General features: G+C 42.6%; 1 long non-coding RNA gene across 1 annotated transcript; it reads right to left on the bottom strand.

Moving 5' to 3' along the window:
- Positions 1-947: 947 nt before the first annotated feature.
- Positions 948-10,242, bottom strand: LOC146661228 (uncharacterized). The gene is made up of 3 exons (XR_014913587.1): positions 9,532-10,242; positions 2,134-7,211; positions 948-1,896 (listed from the first exon to the last, which is right to left on the bottom strand). It is a non-coding gene; the product is annotated as an uncharacterized LOC146661228 (long non-coding RNA).
- Between the last annotated feature and the right edge of the window lie 9,274 nt (positions 10,243-19,516).

Genomic DNA, 19,516 nt, shown 5'->3' with positions numbered 1-19,516 from the left:
ACGACAGCGTGTACCAGTTCCCACGAATATCCAACAACCTCGCACAGCCATTGAAGTGGAAGAAGATATATATATATATATATATATATATATATATATATATATATATATATATATATATATATATATATATATATATATATATATATATATATATATATATATATATATATAAGCAGCTGGATAGCGTAGTGGTTAGACTACACGCCTTTGGAACAGAGGATCGCAAGTTCGATTACTGCCTGGGGCGTCTGTATCCAGTAAGGGTCCTAAGGCTAGACCCCCTATGCTACGCAAGCCTACCGCAGACATGAGCGAGACAGATAAATATGAAGGCATGCCGGCTCGGACGTCGCCCGGATCAACAAGGTCCGCGTCAGGTGTTGAGGAACCAGGGCACCCTGACGAAAAGTGGGCTACTGGAACAAGAAGGCATCGGTGGGCAAGAGACGAAAACAGGGCGTTGTTGGAATGCTACTACGCAAGTAACCCCGGCGGAAGGGGCTACATGAATAGGATGAGGGACCTATGGATTCTTCGATACCCAACATCCACAATGACGGCGAAACAACTAGTAGCTCAGTGTTCCAACATTCGAAAGAAGGGACTGCTCTCACAGCTAGAGATTGACGAGGTACAACACAAATGCTACGGCAAGGAGGAGTCAGGACGCCAGGTCAGGGGGACGATATCATCACCCCCACCCGAGATTGGGTACATAGCCCCAAGTGCGATAGGAGAAGGATCGTTGAGTGCGAGAGGAACTGACCTGAAAAATAGGATCATGGCCAAGCTTGAAACCTGGATCCCCCGTAGCCGGTTACCAAGATTACGTGAAGTACCCTCAGAAGGTCTGCTAGATGATGTTAATGCAGCACTACGGGCAATACCTACAACCACGATTACCGACACTAACAAGCTGATCTACAATACGGCAGCAGTGATCAGTGAGATGCTTGGCTACAAGTTGAACAGCGACAAGGGGCAGCACCCTCCATGGAGAAGGAGGCTAGAGGGCAAGATCAAAGTAGCACGGAGGGAGGTTAGCCAACTAACGGAGTTGCAGAAAGGTGCGACAAATAAGGTGCCTAAGAAATACAGCAAGCTGTCCATACCTGAGGCCTTGGAAACTGCCAAGCAAAGACTCACAGCCTTGGCCAGCCGCTTGAGGAGGTACACCAGAGAGATAGAAGGCAGGAGAATAAACCAGCTGTTCTCCACAGAACCAGCAAAGGTGTACTCTCAGTGGCAAGGGAACAATAAGAGACGGAGCAATACTGGAAGAGCATATGGGAGAAGGACGCAACCCATAACGGCAATGCTCAGTGGCTAGTGGATCTGAGGGCAGACCACAGCGACCTCCCTGAACAGGGTCCAGTAACCATCACAGTGGCAGATATCCAAGAAAGGGTCTCCAGTATGAAGAGTTGGACAGCACCAGGGCCCGACATGGTTCACGCCTACTGGCTGAAGAAGCTGACTGCACTCCACGAGCGTCTGGCAGCACAAATGAACCAGCTGCTAGTTAACGAGAGACACCCGGAATGGCTAACCGAAGGCCGGACGGTCCTGATCCCCAAGGACCCCAAGAAGGGACCGGTCCCCTCCAACTACCGACCAATAACCTGCCTCAGTACTACATGGAAGCTAGAATGCCTAGAATTGCACAAGATCAATGGGACCCTAAGAGCCTTCATCAGGAACTCAATGGGGATGTGGCGTACAACACTAGAGGCCAACTCCAAGCCCATAGCACAAGTCACCATCAAGTGCGGGATCTACCAAGGAGATGCTCTGTCCCCACTGCTGTTCTGCATAGGCCTGAACCCCCTCAGTGAGATCATTAACAAGACTGGCTACGGATACCGACTACAGAACGGAGCAGTTGTCAGCCACCTCCTGTACATGATGTCATCTGGTGTCATCACCCCCTTCAGGGCTTACCTTTCCCAGTTTTGATGATATTCCTCCCTATTCTTTGCAAATACCCCCTGTTGGTAGCGAGAAACTGTTGGTGTAGTCAAGTGGGTGCTATAGAAACAAAAGCTCAGGACAGAACAGTTATCAGTCATGTACTTCCTACAAAATTAGCATATATTGAATTTCATATTGATCCTCTGAGTTGTCAGCCACCTCCTGTACATGGATGACATCAAGCTGTATGCCAAGAGTGAACGAGACATCGATTCACTGATCCACACTACCAGGCTATACAGCAATGACATTGGAATGTCGTTTGGACTGGAGAAGTGTAGTCGGATGGTAATGTTGAGATCACCCAATTCTTTGAATCTTTGGGCTGAAGGAAGGACAATACTCGGTGTATCAATGCTCAATCAACAATCATTTATTTCCATACAATTCAACAGTCAGAGCATTACAACGTCCGGACGGGAGAGATGCTACCAGAGGGTCAGGCACATGTCTCAAAATGGTGACGGGTTGCTCAGCTTTTTATAGTCTCTAGTGGCCCCCAGCTAGTCGTAAAAGCCAAAACATCACATTCTTTCTCTGTTACAGCGCCTAAGTTATGACCTCGGCAGTTGTTTCTCTGCTTTCTGTAAGGTGGGGGTGTGGAATGTGGTCTGTCTCTTCTATTATCGGCACAAGGTCCTCTGCACACAACATTCTCTTCATGATTCAGCAGTATGAAATGTCAAGAAACAGTGTAACACATTCAACAGTGTCGAGTAATACAGGTCAATCCAATAGATCTAATGATTTTCACACTCTTTTAGGTCAGAAGTATAATGCAAACTAAGACTACATACTGATCACACACTCTATGTTAAAGGGTATAATATGATCTACAGCAGTATCATACTTCAACTACTTTTGATTACATATATAAGGTAACATATGATAACAGAATAATATCACAATTCCCCCTTTGATCTCTTTTCTTCAAAGAGATCACTTACAACATACACTCCAGCATTGCAAGGTCCAGTTCTTCTTGGTCCTGAGGCCCTCTGTCCCCCTTTAACGGGTGGACCATATGTGGGATGACCTCTGTGTTCACGCAGTTCAGATGCAAGCAAAGTTAGATTTACAACCATAACAGCAGTTACAGATGACACTCCCATCACTCCCCAATTCTCCCACAGCTTTATTTTGGTGCTCCAGTTTTCCACCCCCTTCTTAATGCCCCCTTATACCTTTCAAATGTACTTAGACTAGAACCTCTGTCTAAGGAGCTTTTAACCTTTATTTTTATTGCTGCAGCTACCAGTGTCTTCCAGTTGGGTGATTCTCAGCTTCTTTCTTCGACCTCCGGGGTTAGACCACCCTTTAGTCATTGCACAGTTCTGGGGATTATTCTGCCCCGATTTCAAACAAAGATCTGTGTGTTTTGGGGTCACCGCCGTGTCCCCCTTTTTGCCAAGAGCCTCTCGAACCTCGTTGGTCTGGTGTTCCTGGTTTTCGCCAACCCCTTCATGGTTATTGCTGTGTTTGTGGGATCCATCTTCTCCAGGAGCCCAAACGTCATGACACTTGACCCCAGTTGCTGTCTCGGCAGTCCCCACATCTGTCTCTGCTGTGAAGGGTCCTCACATCTCCGTGTCCCCGTCTGGTGTCCGTTCCTTTCTCTGCAAGAGACAGAAAACCAAAACACCTCTCTCCCTAGGCTTAATAATCTAATATTGTTATCCATTGTTGTTCTAATGATTCAAATTTGGTTTAAAATATTATGTTCAGGACCTATTCTAATCATAATCTATGTGTGTGTAAAAGTAATCAAAAATTAATGAACCCTTTCTAAGTCTAACACATTATAAGCTTAAGTTTTACCATAGCTAATTTATTAAACACAGAAATAACGTCTTAAGATGTTCATAAAACCATTGTTTGATGTTCGGACTCAACTTCCCCCTTTTTGACACACTCCCATGTGTCAATTCACCGGAGCTAGGCACTTAAAAGAGAAGGTTAGTGACATCATATCTCAGAAAGTATCTTCAATCCCGGACATTTCCCTTCTCCTTATGTAATAAAGTCTGTCATCCTTCCATGCCCAGGTAACTGGTCCATCCAGAGCTGTAACCTTTTGAAATGTACATACAACAAGCCAAACCACACCTTGGTCACACCAACCCTTTTCTGCCCTGAAGATGTCCAACACCATCTTAGTCTGGACCAGGGTTGTAATAGTTTTGCAATTTTCATCAGTTTTTATTTTTATTTAGCTTCGACTTCAGATTTTCAATTTTATATCAGTTTTAATCAGTTTTTACCAATTGTTTGCTAGTTTAGTTTAGTTTTGATTAGTTACAGTTCTAGTTTTAGTTGTGTCTGCAATAATTAAGTGTAGCAAAATCCCAGTCCCATCATATCAGTCATGCTCTTGTGCTTATCCTTGGGTATTGTGACTATTAACTCTTGCAGCACCGGGTGCTCCTAATTTTGGTTCAAGTGAATTTATAAACTTTGTGAAGGGAATTGACTCCTCTGCACACTGGAATAAACATAATCAACATGATCCACATTTTACTGCGTGTTATTTCACCATCTTATTGATTCAAATGCTCCATCCTTATGTGGTTTGCGACATTATGTTTATCCACTCTGTCTCTAAATGTTTGAAGAATTTTCCAGTTTGGGGTCAAATTTTAAGAATTTGACCATAAGTGAAAGTTATGGTGTCATCACCCCCTTCAGGGCTTACCTTTCCCAGTTTTGATGATATTCCTCCCTATTCTTTGCAAATACCCCCTGTTGGTGGCGAGAAACTGTTGGTGTAGTCAAGTGGGTGCTATAGAAACAAAAGCTCAGGACAGAACAGTTATCAGTCATGTACTTCCTACAAAATTAGCATATATTGAATTTCATATCGATCCTCTGAGCATAATGGTACATTTTAATCTGAATTTATCCAAACTAAACACAATAGGTTTTCTTTCTTTACTTTGCTCTTGTTCTTTTGCAGTACCACATCCTATCAAATGTCCCTGTCAATTATATTCTACATCTAATAACTTACTATTTCAAATGAGAACCTAAATCACGTGGACCAATGTTTGTTATGGCATATCTCTATTCTGAATGTGGCCAGTCATTCATAGGTATTGTTAAGGTTTTGGCGATTTTCCTCTATAAAATTTAATTGACTTTTTTACAGTGGCCTGCTGTGGTTAATAGTAACATATTCGAGTCATGAGTGATATCAATAGTTATCTCCACTGTAGCATTTGGCATTCCCAATAATATAACATGATACCTTAATCAAAACACAGCTAATATAGCACAGTTTTCTTAATGCAAACATCAGTAACTCAAAATCAGCAACCAAAGTGTTAAGTCTGCAGTTCATACTTATGTGAAGCTACAGTCTCCTCCTCCAGTCTCTCTTATCCTCCTGCTCCTGAAAAAACAAAACAAAACAAAGCGAAGCATCCACCCTTCTCTTGTCGGCTGGGTGAATTGTTTATTGGCATTTACTAATCCTAAAGTGGGTGCAGTCATTGTCTCAGTATCAAGTCAGTCAAAGCTTTTAGTCGTCAGTCCATCACAGTCCATTCACATGCATACCTCCACACACATTCATACCAGATGTTGCTGATAACCGAGTCTCACGCGCAACCTATTCGAGCCTCCATCACCAGCAAGATGACGTCATCATTTTAAAAGGAAAACAATTCCTTGTTGTTTTTTGGACCGGATTGACTCGGTGCAATCCTTTTAGATCAGTGTTCCCTATAGGTGAATTTCTCCCAAGCCAATTACAATCATGGAGAAGCGCACTTTGCAACTGTTTACAGTAATAATATTTTATAGCGCTTTAAATTTCAATCTTTCAGGCCTGGTTTAAAGAGCTGATTGTTAAATCATGAACTCACAAAATATCAACATATCACCACCGGTGGATCACACCTCTCAGATTTTCTTATCTCAGTGCACTGTAACAAAAACGAAAACAGACATAACCAACAAAATACTACTAAAATAACACAAACTAGGGCCCGTTGCAGACATGTCCAGCATAAAGCTATCCCTCTCTTGCTTACGAGAAAGAACACAAGCCAAAGCTCACTGATAACATCAAGCTAGCGCTAAGCAAAACCAAAAAATCAACCAGAAATTCACAGGAATGTTTTGCTTCCTGCCGGGACAATATTGTGTGGGAATGAGAACCTCAGGTGCCATAACACCTTTTGTTCCTCCTTGAATTAATCTCAATCACAGAAAATGCCGTACTCCAACCTAAACTTACACTATTAATTCATCATTTTCACTCTGTGCCACTGTTCCTCATCAGGGCTGTGTGAAGCACAGCAAAGAATTCAGTCAAGGCCTTGAGCCATAAACAGACATCACGCACAGACATTGTTTTCATAACCAAACCGTTTTAGACCTTATTCCTAAAATCTACACAAATGCCCTCTGGGTGACATATAACACATTCTAAGTAATCAATGGAAATCAATGGCTCCTCATAAAAATTATGCATTGGGATGTTTGTGTGCAGCATTTTGCATATCAGCATAAGCAAAGCATTCTTCATTGCATCAGCGTGTGTGTGTGTATGTGGATCACTTCTCAGTGAATCAGCATTCCAATGTGTGTGTGTGTGTGTATGTGTGTGTGTGTTTTTTCATCACTTTCCTGTTCTGGTGTTCTGGGTAAACCACTGCCTGAAGCATGCCCTGGGGTCCTGCCCCCCTCCTTTTCAGTTTGTTTGCGACCATTGCTGCTGCTGCTGCTCAAAGTTCTGTCCATCCTGGTTCTGACCCCAATTGGGGCAGTCCTTTCTCCAGTGTCGATGTTCACCGCAGGTGAAACCTGCATCTTCTTCTGTGTTTTTTGTCCATTCTGAGGTGCCTTCTGTCCTCAGTTACTCCTCTTGTCTCGGTCACGCCCTTTTTGCCGCCCGATCATCCGTGTTGGTCCATCACTGTCCTGCACAGTGTGAATGCAAAGTTATCAAGGTCAGCATTCTTTCGCTCGGCCTTACTTTTCATTCGGGCTTGGCGGGCGTCTCGTCACAGCTGAGCTCTGTCAGCTGACGCAGTCTGGGAATTTTCCCCCGTGTAGTGAAACGGGCCTTAGGTTTAGTGCTCTCCGTCTCGGCTGCATGAGATCACATTCCTGCAGGTCTGTTGACATTCTCAGGTCGTTGTTGTGGGTCCAGCTGTTGCAGCATTTGGTCAGTGTCACGTATGGGGGAGAGCAGGAGTCCAGTCAGCCTCGGCTTTCAGGGCCGGCAAAGCAGCCTGTAATTAAATATATATAGAGAAAAAACAAAAAACAAAAACAGGCAAAAACAAAAGCAAACGAACAGGAAAATGATGTTGTGTTGGCTGTATTACAACGAGAGGGGAGAAACACCGGGACCAGGCCCTGTGTCAGCCTTCTCTCCCCCTTTTTTTTTTTTTGTTTTTTCTCTCCCGATATAATCAACTCCTAACCCACCAAGTTGACAGGACAACATGCACCTGTTAAAATTCTTAAGATCATGTTTAAAAGCCCAAAAAGAAATTTTCTTTCATTCAGTAATCACTTGTATCAATCAATCAGCAGAAAACATGTCACAATTTGAATCTTTTACCACTAAATTTGTCATGTCTTCACTGGTTGGTCAGACCAGTGTCTTTTTCTTTGAAGTTAAATTGTTGTCCTGCAACCCAGAGAGTTTATTTGTCAGTAATGTATTTATCCTTTAACAACAGGTGTATGTTAAGTTTCGCTGCTTTAGCCTTGCTGGAAAATCTTCACGTGTTCATGAGTGTAAGCTGTTTCTTCATTGCGTGTGTGTGCATTTGTAGGCAGGCAGGTTAATTTTATCTTTTCTCAAACTAGGCGTTACCTTAAAAGGAGCCTTTCTCTCAGATTTCTCTGCTTGTGCGTGTTTTTGTTTCACCTTTTTGTTGTGATGCTCCGGACGCCTTCCCAACCTCCACAAGTCCGTTGGCCCCAATTTTATGTGTTAAAACTTCTCTTAATTTCTCCTCTAATTCTCTCCTTGCTGCTGTCTGTTTCACAGCTGCTGATTCGTGCTGGGTGTGGTTCCCATTACCTATAATTTTGCTTCGGCCGCTGTGCTTGTGGGGGCAGTTGGTCCAGGTCCGCAGCTTCCTGTATTAACACACTAAGAGATTTATTTAATTTCATTTTCATCACATGTTAAACAGATAAGCAGGCCACACGCCTACCTTGACAGCGTAAACTGTACGCCAGTCTCCCAACACATTCCTCTCTCTACTCCTCCATAATTCTCCACTGCACACCTCTTACTATCTCTCCTTTTTATTTTTATTACACCACAGAGTAATACACCCAATTATGCCCGTCTATCTCTATGTGGCTCCAAATTCCCTCTTTATTTTAATTTCACACTCGTCAGGGGACAGGCACACAACAATTTCAACCACTGAAATGAGGAATTCAACCTTTTTATATTTCTTTACTAATCTAGACTCAACCTTTGTTCGCAAAATGTGTCTTGTTCTAGTCCGGAATAAATGTGAACCCGCGATTACGCTGCGGTCCCAGTGTTATTCCGTAGCTATGCGGGAGTCCTCAGTTCCCAAGTCGCCACCTCGGCACTTAACCTGCCTGCACATCTACAGACAGGGGGGTTGCCAAACCATGAACAAAATTATTTCCACAGGTACACTAGGCATCAACCTTTGATCCTAAAATGTGTCTTTGCTCTAGCGTCCTCCTAATCAAACACATCAACCGTCACTGTCACTGTGTTCAGACTTCACACACACAAAAAGCACACACAGAGAGCGCCTCTCATCAGCAGAAATTTGCACAGAAACCTCTGAGCTCAACTATTAGATCTTCTTAAAGCACACTGCACCATAGACCAAAATACCCCTTTCTCTGCGCTTATGACCGCCACAACGGGGCAAAGTCGCATCATAAAAGTGATGCTTGCATCCCCGAAGTTATACCTGACATCATAAACCAGGTTTTGCTCTATGTACTTCTTGGCAAGTAAAATTTTACTTTGTTTTATGACCGCAGCCCTTGAGACTCGACTGACGCCACAAACCACCGTCAAACCTCTATCCAATGTACTAAAACTAGCACCAACCACTACTGCACTCCACGGCCGTATCATAAACCAAACCTACGGACGTGTTTCGCTTCCGCGTTGCCAGTGTTCAACTGCACCGTGAGCCAGCATCTGCTTTTCCTTAAATCAACTTCTATTTCATAGCCGGCAAGAGCCAGGACTTTACCGACACCATAAACAACTCCAAAACCTCGACTTCAATGTACTGAACTAATGGCCGCGTCTTCAGAAGAAATTCTAATGTATTATTGCTACAGAAGCCAGTATTAGACAAAATTAAATGTGGAAGGTAAAGTGGCTGCAACTAGCTCAACGTAGTATCTTATTAGTTTCTCGGTAGAAGCAGTTTACTGCAACTAGCTCAACGTAGTGTCTTATTAGTTTCTCGCGCCAAAAACCAGACACCGACAAATTTACTGTGAAAATACATGTGACTCAGCGAACAGATTAATTTGGAAAGCCCAATATGCACATTTGGTATTTATAATACAACAGGCTGTGCTTACCTTTCTGTTTTAGGCCGGCCTTCTGTTCACTTTGCCCCACGATCTCACCAAAGGCCAAATCTACACCTCCTCAGCACACCAAAGATCCGGGTCACACGGCACCAAGTTGTTGAATTCTCCCAATTCTTTGAATCTTTGGGCTGAAGGAAGGACAATACTCGGTGTATCAATGCTCAATCAACAATCATTTATTTCCATACAATTCAACAGTCAGAGCATTACAACGTCCGGACGGGAGAGATGCTACCAGAGGGTCAGGCACATGTCTCAAAATGGTGACGGGTTGCTCAGCTTTTTATAGTCTCTAGTGGCCCCCAGCTAGTCGTAAAAGCCAAAACATCACATTCTTTCTCTGTTACAGCGCCTAAGTTATGACCTCGGCAGTTGTTTCTCTGCTTTCTGTAAGGTGGGGGTGTGGAATGTGGTCTGTCTCTTCTATTATCGGCACAAGGTCCTCTGCACACAACATTCTCTTCATGATTCAGCAGTATGAAATGTCAAGAAACAGTGTAACACATTCAACAGTGTCGAGTAATACAGGTCAATCCAATAGATCTAATGATTTTCACACTCTTTTAGGTCAGAAGTATAATGCAAACTAAGACTACATACTGATCACACACTCTATGTTAAAGGGTATAATATGATCTACAGCAGTATCATACTTCAACTACTTTTGATTACATATATAAGGTAACATATGATAACAGAATAATATCACAGTAACAAAGAGAGGGAAGGTAGTCAGAACTGAGGGGATTGAACTACCAGAAGGCATCATTGCAGACATAGAGGACAGTTACAAGTACCTGGGGATCCCGCAGGCGAATGGGAACCATGAAGAGGCCGCTAGAAAAGCTGCAACCACCAAGTACCTGCAGAGGGTCAGGCAAGTCCTGAGGAGTCAGCTGAATGGTAAGAACAAGATCCGGGCCATCAACACGTACGCCCTGCCCGTGATCAGGTACCCTGCTGGGGTAATAGGCTGGCCAAAGGAGGAGATAGAAGCCACTGACATAAAGACAAGAAAGCTCCTTACCATGCATGGAGGGTTTCACCCCAAGTCCAGCACCCTGAGGCTGTACGCTAAGAGGAAGGAAGGGGGCCGGGGACTGGTGAGTGTCAGCACCACAGTCCAGGATGAGACAACGAACATCCAAGAATACATTGGGAAGATGGCCCCAACTGACCGAGTGCTCAGTGAATACCCCAGGCAGCAGAAACCCAAGAGAGAGGAGGGAGACGAGGAACCATCATGGAAGGACAGGCCCCTGCACGGTATGTACCACCGGCAGATAGAGGAGGTGGCTGATATCCAGAAATCCTACCAGTGGCTGGACAAAGCTGGACTGAAAGACAGCACAGAGGCACTAATCATGGCAGCACAAGAACAAGCTCTGAGTACAAGATCCATAGAGGCTGGGGTCTATCACACCAGGCAAGACCCCAGGTGCAGGCTGTGTAAAGATGCCCCAGAGACAATCCAGCACATAACAGCAGGGTGCAAGATGCTAGCAGGCAAGGCATACATGGAACGCCATAACCAAGTGGCCGGCATAGTGTACAGGAACATCTGTGCCGAGTATAACCTGGAAGTCCCGAGGTCAAAATGGGAGATGCCCCCAAGGGTGGTGGAGAATGACCGAGCTAAGATCCTGTGGGACTTCCAGATACAGACGGACAAAATGGTGGTGGCTAACCAACCGGACATAGTGGTGGTAGACAAACAGAAGAAGACGGCCGTAGTGATCGATGTAGCGGTTCCGAATGACAGCAATATCAGGAAGAAGGAACACGAGAAGCTGGAGAAATACCAAGGGCTCAGAGAAGAGCTCGAGAGGATGTGGAGGGTGAAGGTAACGGTGGTCCCCGTGGTAATCGGAGCACTAGGTGCGGTGACTCCCAAGCTAGGCGAGTGGCTCCAGCAGATCCCGGGAATAACATCGGAGATCTCTGTCCAGAAGAGCGCAGTCCTGGGAACAGCTAAGATACTGCGCAGGACCCTCAAGCTCCCAGGCCTCTGGTAGAGGACCCGAGCTTGAAGGATAAACCGCCCGCAGGGGCGTGCTGGGTGTGTTTTTTTTGTTGTATTAAGCTTTGCTTGTTCCATATTCAGTTTTTCAGCAAAACTTGTTTGAGTCCATAAGAAGAGATTCATTCTTAAATCTGGAGGAAGTTTTTTTTTTCAATAAATATTAACGTTAGCCCGCGACCTTGTTCCAGTTTTGAATTTTGGCCCACTGTGTATTTGAGTTTGACACCCCTGTTCTACAAGGTCTAATCTTTGCAGATATGGTCAGTGAGAAATTAGTTTTTCCCTTTTTGATAACAACAGTTGCTACAATAATAGTAACAATAATAATTATTTATATTTAAATTACTTCCCCAACTCGTCTGTTTTTTTGTTTGTTTGTTTTCTTAAGGTTCAGGAATGATGGCAACAGACACTCTGGTAGCAAAGAGAATACCAGACAAGGGAGGTTTTAGGAGAACACAGTTATTTCAGCCCACCCAAACAGGGTGTCGTGTCCACTCAATTGAGAAAACTAAACATAAAAAAACCTCCCGACTGGGCAGCCAGCCTACTCCCTCCTCTGGAGTATCCCGCCGCCCACTCTCTTACGTAGGGTTGCCAACCGTCCCATATTTAGAAACAAAAGTACACGTCCCGTATTGAGCTAATAAGGGACGCACTTTGTCCCGTAATACAGTGAGAATCAAAAGTAGTCTATAACTTTTAATGGAATTAACGCTTTGTTTGAAAACATAATTCCCAGCCCCTCTCCTGCTTTGTGACCAATGAGCTGACACCACACTTATGACAATTCGAGTATGACAATTCAGATTACCGCTCATCTCATTGGTCGAGGAAAGGTCGCTTACGGAGAAAATACCGGAAGACAACAGATGACCACAACAAGAAGCATGGCCAACAGGGAAACAAACGCCATCACTGCGGTGCAAGTCTCGGACGACAGTACACCTAAAGCTGGGCAGACACTGTGCGATTTTTTCAGTCACGTTATTCAGCTCCTGCTCAAACTGCACGATTGACTCGCAGGGGTTAGAAGTTCATAGGTTACGATGCAGGTCTCACACTATACGGCCCGATGCTCTGATGCGACCTGAGTGCTCACACTGTGCGTCCATAAAATGAAGGTTATAACAGAAAATCTGTCGCGCTCTCTCTCTCTCCGTCTTACACTCACACAGACACGCCACCACCATCAACTTTGCTAAATTGCTAATGAAAAACATGATCAGGCAGCTGTGATTGAGCAGCATGTAAATCCAACTGTTTTCACGGTTGTTGTGGTCGTGATAATTTTGTGATGCCACATCGAAAAGGCTCGGATGAGCTTTCCAAAGTTCTACAAGTTGTGCCTCCATCGCTTGTGTCCAGATCACACGCTGCACAGCCGTGCTGCGCCGTCTTTTTCACCAACGTTTACGTTTGCGCGTGAGCAGTGTGAGCGCCTGTGGTGACACCCTCACGAGCGATTGATGATCGGGAGCTGGTCGTGAGGTGTTAATCACTTCTCGTTACCCCACGTATACTACACGATGCACGATGAAGGCCAAAATCGGTCCGATCACTCAAAAATCGGCTCAAAATGGGCCAAAAATCGCACAGTGTGAGCCCAGCATTAGAGCAGCAATGTTTGTTCCCCTCAGAGAAAGGGAAGAATGGGAAAAGGAAAACACCTGGCTGGAAAACGTTAATATGGGCATGTGCAGTGAATATCAGCGCTATGTGGCCAGAAGTGTGATAATATAATTTATTTTGTGTAATAAACGACTGCAAGGATAGATGATTACAACAAATAGATGACTAATACATAAAAGTAATACATAGATGAATAATGATGATGAGTTATGATGCGTAATCATGGGAACAAGCAGGTTTACAAACAGGAGCAGCTGATTAGCATTAGAAAAGCTGAAATAATACCTCAACTGAAGCCAATTGTACTAAATGCACTAAATGTGCACTGTTACAAGAATATTTTTCTTTCTATTGTTTTCTATTATTTTAAGTTAAGCAGGACAGAGTTCTTTTAAAGAAAGATTTACTTATATTCTCAAAAGTTAAGCATGACAGGCTTCTGTTTAAGAAAGAGACCTGTTTTATGTGTTAATGTTGTCATTTTGAGCTAAAAATAAATGGCTAAATGATCATTTGTTTCACATGTGTTCATATCACAAAGAATACACATCTACTTAAATCAACTTCAAGTCAAATGGTTAAAAAAATAATTTCACACACAAAAAAAGAGCTAGAAAATTCACCACACTGGGAAGGGTGAAGACAACTGGGTCGCCCGGCCCTGGCCACGAGGTGTCCCTTATTTATTTTTCAGGGAGTTGGCAACCCTACTCTTACGTGATCAGAGGTACAAACACAAAGAGGTCCAAAACAGACTGTTGTGTGTCTGAGCGTGTGGAGGTGTTCTGCTCTCAGCTCAGAGCAAGACCAGAAAAGCACAGACATATGGCTTGTAAAAAATAAACAAATGCATTAAAAAAATAAAAAAAATGACATGCTTAAACATCTAACCTGCTGTAACTCCAGCAGCTGAGTCAGATCGTTCATTTTTCACTCTCCTCTGTGCAGTCTGTGTAGAACCAGTCTACCTGTGTAGCAGTTGTGTTGCTGTAAGATGTGTTGCAGTGCTCTCTCTCACTGGGTTAACATTTCTCATGAAACAGTAGATCATTACTGTTGTGGTCAGAAAAACAAACGAGTTCTTTAAAAATCAGTCAGAGATTTTTCCTCATTTACATTTTTTATGACTGTGCTGAAGCCACTGAGAGGAAACCCTTTGTGTCAATTAAATGTGCATTATGGCGCTGAACTGTTATTCATTACATTCTCATGTACTTTTATGTAAGCAATGTTTTTTGTGTAGCAATATGGAAATGAGCTTTTCTAACGAGAACCTTGATTTTCCCTCATGGAGAGATGCTTATGTTTCTATGCGAACTGGAGGGTGAATATAAAATTTAAACATTGACTATCACCTTGCTTTTACTGCAGCTGTAGTAGCATTGATGAAAGCAGTATTTGCAAGAATTTGGACACAAAAGGCTGGAAAGGTTTTGTTCGGAGGGTTTAAAGAGACTGCCTCTCAGTGTGTATATTAGTCATGTTATTCTTTTAAAGAATCAGTGTGAGCCCTGCCCACCTATTTTTGTTCTGGTTGACTATAGTAGACAGGAACCAGCCCTGATCCTCAATGTCAGAGGTTCCACCTGTCACTCCATAAGGGGGCTAGCTTTAGACTCTTTAGCTGAAAAGTCAGGTTCTGATTTGAAGCTGTTATTAATATATGTACACTGAGCCAAAACCAATGCACACTATCATTTCAGTGATCAGCCATGACACCAGAAAGCGGATTCAGTTAACTCAAATACCCACTAGCTCAAAAAATATCATCATCCCCTCAGTGGGCCTGCACCTAGACCAGAAAACATAGCGCCAGAGCAAAGGACTAAATCACTGGATTCCTGGGACTTGTCGAAGATTCGTCAAGCTTCACACATTTGTTTTTTTCCCCCCATCACCTATTCTACCATTTACATTCACTTTTAGGATAGGGTCTAAAGACCGGCTCTCCCCCATCTACAAGAACAAGGTGTACTTGGCTGTAGATGACAAAGGTGGAAGTGTGAAAACAAGAAAAGATTATTTCTAAGACAGACAAATGACAGGTACATGAACGCATGCTGAGAGGGAAATAAGAGCTGGGCAGGCCAAGTGACAGGAGTTTGTCTCCTTTTACGCAGGTTTGTAAATGTGGGAATGACTGGCAGCAGGAGGCAGAAGTTTCTTTGCAAAAGTACTCGCCTTACTAGAAATAATGATGTGGAATAAAAAGGTTACACATTCTGATAATGCATTTTTTTAATGAATCAGTGAGACAACATAAAAAAAGATGGAAAAGAGATGATTCAAACACACAATGATGTAAAACAAAGACTGGGCGAACCAAAATTATTCTGGAAAAAAAGAAGCTGGAAATACTGGAATACATTAATATAGAAACACATAAACATTGGACAACACTGCATGGTGAGAGAACCACTTTATGACTGGGTTGGAGTCCAGAAGTGGCTCACAGGAGAGCCCCAAAAAACAACTACAGGCAACAGAAGTGTGAGAATGGGAATAATAGAAGCTGCAGTTGATGATCTCTCCTCTGATCCCACAGCTGGCATTGAACAGAAGCTACTAGGAGAGACAGATATATGACTGCCTGGCAGCACCTGTGATTTTTCCAAAGAAGGTAGGAGAACTACAGCCAGAGCTATAAATAAGGGTATATAAACAAACACTGAGAGACTTAATGTGATGTAAGGGATGTAAGTGATGAGGGATCAGAGAATATAGAGGGCACCGGTCCAGGAGAAGCTCTAGGAAGGAAACAATCTCATCTTTTTTTTGTCTGCTAGTTACACCATGAGCCTGAGGAAACACACATAGCAGATAATTATTTTAACACAAAGAGAGCAGACTCCATTATTGTCAACACAGAAGGATCCCTGCATGGAAAATGTTTAATTTGGCTGGCACACGCCACTGAACAAAAGTGATAATGTTTTAATAAAACAAAAAGTCCAGCTGGAAGATTTTTAGTGCCTAAATGAATCCGTTAAAGCAACAAATTTGTTTTTTTTTTTTATAGAATTCAGTGCAATCAAAGAGTTGTGGCATAATTTAATGTTGTAGGCCACTTTATTGAACTTTCCATCAATTTGCTTCTGTACAACGGTCATATTCATTCGTGAATGCATGTAAGTGAAATTGATTTTACGCACGTCATCAGTGACATACCCTATGAGTTATCAGGTGTTTTCGGTCTTTTCAACATCACACACCTGGTCAGGTGAGCCAGCTTAGGGCGATGAGTCACTAGCTTCTTTGTCTCATGTTCAGCTTGATGCCTCCCCAGCTATATAAGTGATGTACCTGATGGATCCCTCAAGTTGCTATATATTCCTCTGATCCTCAGCAACTTGAGGGCCTGGTAGAGTGACAGGTTGGAAAAACCTCAGCAACCAAAATCAGTGGGGTAACAATTGGTCTTCCATCTCGTAATTGGCCACTTTCTCCTCAAGCGCTTCTCCCATCCAGTTTTCCCAGGGGGCACTCACTTCCACCAGGACCACCTGCCTGGAAGTTTGACATTAGAACCATGTCAGGCCTGAGGGTAGCCTTGCTATGATGTCCTCAGGTCGACCTTAAGCTGTCAGTCCTGTGCTGTTCCCAGAAACCTCTGTAGGGTTTGTGTCTTGTTGCATCTTCTCCCCAGCCTTGATAAAAGCAGCATTGCTGGAAAAAGACCCTTGTTCTGATAGCCTTTGCAATAACTCTCAGCACCTGGTAGTGGCGCCACTGATAACACCCCTCATCCACTGCTTTTTGAGCAATAGTTTAAGATCCTCTTCCCTGGCACAGCAGGCCTGTGGGGTTTCATTAAGATTAAGAAAATCTGGGGAAATCTCTGTACACAGAACATGAGGCTGAAACCTGATATCAAACAGCTGCAATCTTTGGGACACCACGGCCTCCACGAAATCACAGCATGGTTTTCAAAACTGCTTTTGAAAATAACTGGCAGAAGTTGCTTTTGAAAACCAGTGGCAGAAGATCCACAAATATAAGTTAAAACTCAATGATGCATTTAAGGGAAAAAAGTGCAAACAACTTAAAGATGAACTAAAACGAAGTAGAAAACTGATCTGTGGTCTGTCCAATGACCTGACTTGATATCAACTCACAGTTCAAAAACTAGCATCTATGAGGGTATTAGAGGTATATGTTACATTACATAACATGGAGAACTTGATCCATCTGCTCTGATTCCAAAGACGCACATATGAGTGGGGAAAAAAAAGCACTTTACGCGCCATTACATTACACGCACATCCACGCCAAATAATGGGGCAGGTACTGGGCCAGAAAATTAACAGCTCGCACACTGAGAACAGCACTTTTACCCCTTTTATTGCATTTTGGTAGTTCCAAGTTCCTGCATTTTTCAAACTAGTGTAAGTGTTGATATCGTACTTAGCGACTCATATGGGAAGCTTATACAGATGATGGCGTTTTAAATATCATGAACCTGAAATTAGAATCACTTTTTAAAGATAGCAATGAAATAGAATTAAAAAGTAAAACACGTAGAAAAATGCAATACTGACTGGAGTGGACAACAACACTAGAACTCTGTAGAAGGTTTTTACAGAAATAACTTTTGCTTGTTACAGCATGACAACAGTACTTCATTGCATTCTGCATGTATACCAGCAGCATGGTACCAAGTGATAAACTGACCTGCCTTATATCAGGCCAGAATAGGAAAACATTCAGCCTTCAACTCTTACAGAGTGAAAAAAGCGGTGATGCAATCCCGTTGAAATCATACACCTGCCCCAACCTTTTTGAAAGCTTTGGATCAAGTTCAAAATCACTGTTTTAAAATAATATAAATACAATTCATGCTTCAAAATGTGACATGTTGTCTTTTTACCATTTTCTATTAAATCTGTTTAAATAATTTGTCAATTATTCTGGCTGTATTTCATTGTTGCACGTCATCAAGACAGTTTTGGAAATCTCATTTGCAAATGGTTATAGACTTTTTCCACACACACAGTATATTTCTTTGCACTTGTTTGAGTTTAAGATCTTGTGGATGACTTTGTCCCTTCCCTCCTTGTTCCGGTGTACAGGACAGATAGTTTCAAACGAAATAGTGTATTTTAAAGTATGTATAGGTTTTATGGCTTCCTCTGTGGAGAGATTCTTCTTCCTAATGTCTTCTGAGCTTCCCCACATGATAGATTGCTGCACTGTGCAGATTTCGCTGGGGAAGCTGTGCAATTATATAGAAAGCATCAGATGAGAATAGTAAAGTGGAACCATAAAACAATTCTGCTTCAGTTCTACTCTTCCACTCAGCATACCAGTAGTGCCTGATATTATTTCGCCAGTCTTGCCATGTGCAACGGTAATTTCTCTAGTGAATTACCACTTCTTGACCTTTCACGGCATTAAGAAAGGGCACTTTCATAAATTGTGTATGGAGTATTCCATCCAGCCTCTTTATCACTGATAGAAAAAAAGCAAAGGCAGCAAGACAGTTTTAGTCTGGGAATTTTGCTCTGGTCATGTAGGCAATATTAATGATTAAATTCAATCTTTCTTTTTTTTTCCCCCCTTTAATGTGCCTACAACAAACAGTAAAACAATATTTACAATAGCACCACTGACATTCATTAGTTGTGTTTACATGGATGAAATACATTTTGTTTAAAGCAAATATTATCAGTTCTTCAAATCCTGCTGACTCAGGTGCTGTATATATTTAATTATTTTTAAATAATCAAAACTCATATGCTGCTCAAATTTTAACTTATAATGTTGCTTTGGGTTTGACTTGTGTAGAAATGCCATTGTGTTGACGGTTAACCAACAGTCTGACTGACCGAGTTGGAGCCACAAGACTTGGAAACACAAGGGGTAAACTAAAAGTGGTTTTATTTAACTTAAACTAGGTGGTAAACTAATGTGAGCCAGAAAACTTGGAAAAACCAAATCAATGATGTTCAGTTAAACCATACTGCAAGGGCGAACACAACCAACGTGTGACAGAGGATAAAGGGAAACTCAGACAAAATATACACACCAGGTAATTAGGGCAAGAGGACACACCAGGGAACACAGCTGAACAAAATCAGGCTAACATTGAGCAAACACACAAACTCCCTGAGCGGTCCCTTGGACCACTGTGAGCGACAGCAGACGTGAGCACTGTGGTCACGCCAGCATCGAATCCATCCAAGTTACATGTTTTATTAAAATAATTAAATTACAGCATTTACATTTATGTTAGACTACTTTTAATTAACTGCTACAATGAAAATTTAAAAAAAAAATCTTGTTCATGACCTGTGCAGTATGTTAACACTATTGGAAGTA

The sequence above is a fragment of the Rhamphochromis longiceps genome, linkage group LG10 (assembly GCF_057381845.1).
Source record: "Rhamphochromis longiceps isolate RC_006_pf linkage group LG10, R_longiceps_female_GT1.1, whole genome shotgun sequence".
Taxonomy (NCBI): domain Eukaryota; kingdom Metazoa; phylum Chordata; class Actinopteri; order Cichliformes; family Cichlidae; genus Rhamphochromis; species Rhamphochromis longiceps.
This window is presented reverse-complemented; position numbering and strand designations above follow the sequence as displayed.